This window comes from Ammospiza nelsoni, chromosome 14, assembly GCF_027579445.1.
Source record: "Ammospiza nelsoni isolate bAmmNel1 chromosome 14, bAmmNel1.pri, whole genome shotgun sequence".
NCBI lineage: Eukaryota > Metazoa > Chordata > Aves > Passeriformes > Passerellidae > Ammospiza > Ammospiza nelsoni.
This window is the reverse complement of record NC_080646.1, coordinates 20,265,753-20,271,986: the sequence shown is the minus strand read 5'-3', so window position 1 is coordinate 20,271,986 and position 6,234 is coordinate 20,265,753. Positions and strand designations below refer to the sequence as shown.

The following is a 6,234-nucleotide window of genomic DNA, read 5'->3' as shown; positions in this document are numbered from 1 at the left end:
AACTAAACCTGCTTGTTGTCCATCCACTCTTTTGGTATTTCAGCTCAAAATGTATTTTACTGCCACAATTATTCCCTCTAAGGTAACTTTCTGCCAGAGAAACTCAGAACTCCACAACTTAAAGGCTATTTTTTGGCGTTATTCTACTAGAAGAGAAGGGCCACTTCAGTGGCCTGGAGGGGGTGGATGGATTTTGCATTTTTAAAGCCCCAGACCTCTTTTTCTCCAGTTCCTAAGGACCATGGCAGCTTGACTCTCAAGGAATTTGTTACAGAATCATTTTCTCCTCCACTGATAAGTCTCAGATATAGAAGAAAAATGATGCACAGAAAACATACATACACATGTTACTATAACCTCTGTAAGAAAATAATTGGGGTAATGCCAGTCATAGGACTGTTTCTACCCAAAATATACAGTAAAATTATGTGCTCTCCCAATCTTTACTTCACAAAAATAAATCAACTTCTTATGGAAGTAAACTTAATTATGAAATCCAAAGAAGGATATTTCACATTTTTCATTCTGTAAAGATACATTCAATGACAACCAAAAGGTTTCAGAGACATCTACTCTCATAAGTACATATCTCTCTATACTGGATAGGAAAATATTTAATCTTAAATATGAGAGGCATGTGGAATGAAAACTAACAACTGAATAGCTCTTGAAAGGGCCATTTCTCATGTAAAGCATATTTTAGGACACAAAACTGGAGGAAGGAAAATTATAACAGCTCTGTTTCTCAAATTCTTTATCAAAGAAAGTCAAGAGATTATCATCTAGATGCAAACATGTCATCAACTCCAGACACTTAGAACTGAGCTGCTCAGGGTGAGTGAGTATTCATCTCTGGTGTAGCAGAAGATAATGATTTGCGTTTCCATGCTTATTGAGGTCTTAGCAGCCTTGTGTGCTCATAATCAAGCACCTGATCTGCATTAGCACTGAGGGGAGCAGCCAGCAATACTTCAACTGGAAGCACATGCATCAGGTTTTCCAGGGTGAGTGCACCATGCTTATCTGCAGACATGAGAATTTCATCTTTTTGAAGTCAGAGTGCTGCCAAGCCTCATGAGCAGCACACCAGAGCAGTGAGGGGCGCGTGCCAGTGAGTGCCACAGCCTTGCTTTAAAGATTCCCCCATGTGGAATAAGTAATTAAAAGTTTGTAGCATGTGTTTTTAACCACAAAACCAGTTCAAATACACTTGGACCCTACTACAAAATTCTTATTAATTCTCCCAGCCACAAGGATTGAGATTCAGTTGCCAACTACTAGCCACTGTTTGACACATCCTCCTCTGCCAATCACAGAGAATTCCCTTTGAAAGGTAAAGGAACAGAGAACAGTATTTGGGATGGATTAATGGACAGGAAACAGGTATCTCCTGTTACAAAGATGATGTAGCCCAGCGAGAGACAAAGTATTTTTGTTGTTTTTTGTTGTGATTATTGTTACAAAAAACACAGCTCTAGATTTATGATGCTGCTCTTTCTTCTGCATGGGCTTTTACCTGTCAACGTCAGAATAAATTTTGAACAATGCAGAATTATAAAAACGTAAACTGTGTTGCCCAGGAGACAATACAGATCTCTACATGAGGTTTCTTAAGACAACCTTCATATAACATTTTTTCACAGCCTCGTTTCCTCCTATTCTTGCCAAGAAAAGACATCCTTTTAATAATCCTGGTTAAATTCTGTTTTGGGTATTTACAGCCTGACTATACACTAATAATAATAGCTACCTTTGTATTTCCTGCCCAAAACTGTTATACAGCCCTTATCTACTAGGCATGCTGAGGTTGGAATGCCAGAGCAGAGATACAAGTGCAACTACACACAGTGAGAGAAATATGAGGGAAAGAGCAAACCAAGCAAACCAGCAAAGCACTTCTGGGTACCTCAGAAAAGGAGCATTACTCATATGAGTGCAAGCAACTTTTCCTAGTTTATTTGAAATTCTGTCTTGAAGAATTGAACAGTGAACTGTACCACAACACAAACATCTAAGAAAACTTCAATTATAAACACAGATGTGAGTTCTGTATAGCTGAGATTCATATGCATCCATATAAAGAAGCCTGAAGGCATAAACTGTCTATTGCTAAGAAACACTTTGCTTCTACAGTTCTCATCAGCCACTGAGACAGTCCCAGCTAAAAGGCTCAAAAATTCATTCCTTCACACACCTCTTCTTTCAACACAGAAGTACTACTGCAAAAAGTCCAGTAGTAGAATATCTGATTTTCCTTCACCTGCATCCTGAGGTATCAAAATTGTACACGACAAGAAGCTGTGAGAGTAGCTCATGGGGCCTCAAATCTCTGTGGAAATCTTGGAAATGCCACCCTAAATGACTTCATATTGGTATGCTGTCCCATACCTTTACTTTGAACCTTGATTTTTATGATTGCTAGAAAACCAAACATGAAACACCATCATTGATATAAACCATTTCAGCTCTCGTGATTTTTCATTGAAATTCTAAATTTTCAGGTTAACTTCACAATCTCCAATTTTAATCCCCTCCTTGTAAATGCATGGTACTCAGGGATAATGAAAAAGGATACTACTTTTCAATGGCAATTTCCTACCAGCCAACAGCTTCAATTTAGCAAAGTGCAAATAGTGTGCCAACCTGGTTTTACTTAACCTTATCCTTCTGGCTTTCTCCATTATATGTTCTTCTGTTAATTTGTTCTGAAGGGAAGCTTGTCTCCAGCTCTTAACTCAGCTGTACTTGGCAGAACAGATGAACACACCATACTAAGTGAACCTTTCCCACATGTGAATTTTACAGGTTGTATACTTTGTCATTCTTTCTGCTGAAACTACATAAATCTGCCTTCCCTTTATACTCTGCCTTTCCCTTAAACCAGTTGTACTCTTCCAGAGACAAATATGTAAAAGGTTATTTAGAGGGACATGGAGGTGATTTCATTGCTTCACACTTAATTATTGTTTGTTAAAGCAATGCTCTATTTATACTAAAACAATCCTGTCTCATTACCATAATCGTATTTAGTACACCTGTATGTCCTCCTCTTCATCAGAATTGACAATGTAACAGCTCTAAAACTTGAAATAGAAGCTACTGGGGTATTATATATTCTCAGGTAAGAGATGGGCAGATGTTAAGGGATGGTAGATCTGAAACTGTTTCTGACACATCCATCTGCAATGCTTTGGTCTGGGTTCTGTTCTCAGGTAAGTATGTTACTCTGATTAGAGAAAGAGTGTTATCATTTCTGTATCTAAGGGTACAGTTTGATAGTCTGTGTTTTCTTCTGTTGTCTACTGCTTAGTACAGAGTAAATCTAAGTAATAACTCAAGTTCACCACCATCAAGCAACTGTCCTTTACATTGATCTCAGTTCTAAGAGGGAAAACTATTTAACACAGGATAAAAGCTCCTTTGCACTACCTCAGAAACTCTGCAGGCAACATCAGTGTTTGCACAGAAATTTAATCAGTGTATAGCTAGACAGATACATCTGGGTTCATCCCTCCATGTCCTTGCTGAGCAATTTCTAACGGGGTGTAAGTACCCCACAGAGTCACTAATTAGTAACAGTGAAATGACTCCGCCCAACCAGAGACAGAGCAATGCAAGCCAGGCATTGTTTCTCACACTTTGTTTCTTGTTGCAATAGACCTCAAAAGAGATGAGAAAAGCTAAACCAGTAAAGATATTAGTGTTATATGATGTTTTTGGGCATTCTTGTAATCAAGATTTGCATAGTTTGAGTCAGACAAGACCCTTTACAAACTCAGGCTCCCAAATTAAAGGTCTTCCACTGCTGTGCCATGTCTATGCACACACTGGCTATGGGACACAGTCCTTCTTTGCTTGAAGAGTGCTTTTGAAGGAAATTATACTTCTTGTACTATTTAGAAAGTAAATACAATGGAAAAAAGTAAAGTGACTGGACAACAAATATCAGCCCTGTAACAAAGGTCTCCTACCCCAGTGCCCTTGTTCTTGGGGCTAGAAGTCATCTGAGGGATGACTGAATTGTCAGTCACTCATGCATTTAGTGTTTCAGCAGTACCAATACAACAACCTGAGCCCAGTCTGCTCCGCTATACAAAGGAATTCATTCACTATGTTTTTCAATCAGAAATACAACATCAGCAGAGTTTCATTCCTGTTTAGGTGCTGAAATATAAAAGACAGAAAATAGAAAAGAATTTTTCATTCAGATTTCTAATAGGCACTGATTATTTTACCAGTTTCTATGGCACTATCACCATGGCAGCTAGCCATTTTAATCAAAGGCATTCGCACACATTTCTGATAACATCACACTATTACATCTCCTGGGCACATGCAGCAGTAACCACTTTGTACATTTCCATAGGACAGAGGCCACTAATGTCAGCAGACATCAGGATTAGAAATGTGATATTTCAAGCATCTAATTAAAGAACAAGATCTCAGTGTTCCTTACTCTAATTCTGAAAACAATAGTGGAAATATAACCATTGTGACCAAAATGAGAGTCACAATTCTTCCACAGCTTGCTCAGTTTCTACATGGGTTTTGCCCCTTCCTTGATTAACTACTCAATGCAAATGATTACTCAGCATATCCTAAGAGAATGTGCAAATGGAAAAAAAAAAATCACTGTAGAGAACTGAGTATCTGCAAAACACTGACAGATAAAAATAGCTATTTACCCTTTGTACAAAACCCCCATACTTTGCTCTGTGTACAGGCTAAATTGAAGCATTGCATACAAAACTGAAATCATGAGCAGACAGCAGCAAAACTCAGGGTTCTGACCAAAGGAATTTTCAATGTAGAACAGGAAGCATTCTAATTTTACTAAATATATCATGAAGAATTTACAAATATACTCAGCCTGAAAAATGCCCGGCAAGTACTGAAAAATACTTGCTGGAAGCAACAGCACTCCTTCATGTCATCTATGAAATACTTAAGAAAATAATTTTTCAAACTAACTTATAGCAAATTCATACTTTTTTCCTGAGATTTCTGGATTTTTTTTTTACTAAAAGTGTATTTCAAAAGGCTGAGATACTCTAAATAAATGAACTTATAAACCCTTTTAATAAAAGCTAATAAGCAAGCTGAACAAATTCTCTATTTCAAGCCTAAAGCTTTTCAAAATGTCCATCCAAGAGATATTAAATAAATACAGATAATGTGAATAATGCAAATAATGCCAATACAGATATTGTGTTGATATCTATATTGTGTCAGCTAAAAATCACTGACATAACAACATCCTAAAATAGACAACACTGACCTCAAATAGAGGAATAAGAAACTTAAATAAACTGAGAATGAGACTTACAATGCATCACAATTAGCTTTGCCTTTTCAAACTGCTTAAATTCAGAAATAATCATGAAAAGTCATGTTAGGAGAACAATATGAAAACAGAACAGTAAGTCAAGTCTCTCGTATCTCCAGTACCTCCATGCTTGTCAGATTTATAGTTTTTCCTCCCTTGGGTCAGTAGCTGGTGAAGGACAACAAAAAAAGTCTAGAAAATATGACGGTGAAAGTGTTGTACTGTTACATTTACATGTATATACTAATTAATCTGCCCTTAAAATAAAGCCAATCAATTACCACCTAGGATTTTAGAAGAGTTCTGCCATCTTACTCAACTTCTGTTTTGTGTCATGCTTTGCCTAAGGAAAACAATAAAAAAGAAATACAGGAAAATGCAATATAATATCCACGCAGTATTTCTACCACACCTCAACTGGTAAACTACTTTTTTATAAGTCTATACAGCTGAATTTTCAGACCTTCTAAGCAGCCAGGTTAATCTCCCAGTTTTTTCATTAGGGCAACCTGATTTATTTGTTTAGAAGGTCCACATACCATTTAGCTCCATGCTTTAGTCTAAATACCTATGAATGCTTGTATAATCATGTCAGTGATAAATGAACCAGTATAATACAAAATCTTCAATAACAACAAAGCCTTTTCTGTTTTCAGTCCTCAATGTAATAACAGTTGCACCTGGTATTTTAAGCCTACCATTTGCTTAATTAAAATTTATGTTTAATTTTATGTTTAATTTTTGCTTAGTATGAATCCCAAGATATCTTACGAAATTTGAGTCAAAAGGAGCTTCAGATTTCATTATGTTTTTGAAATGCAGAAAATATTAAAGAAGGAGGCTTCATTAAAAACTGCAAGATATGAAGAGTAGACTATCTGGACACAAACATTCTGCTAGTTCCCTTG

General features: G+C 36.8%; 1 protein-coding gene across 4 annotated transcripts in view; it reads right to left on the bottom strand.

The window, feature by feature from the left end:
• OTUD7A (OTU deubiquitinase 7A) overlaps positions 1-6,234 on the bottom strand; it is a 98,696-nt gene that overhangs the window by 89,573 nt on the left and 2,889 nt on the right. The window lies entirely within an intron of this gene.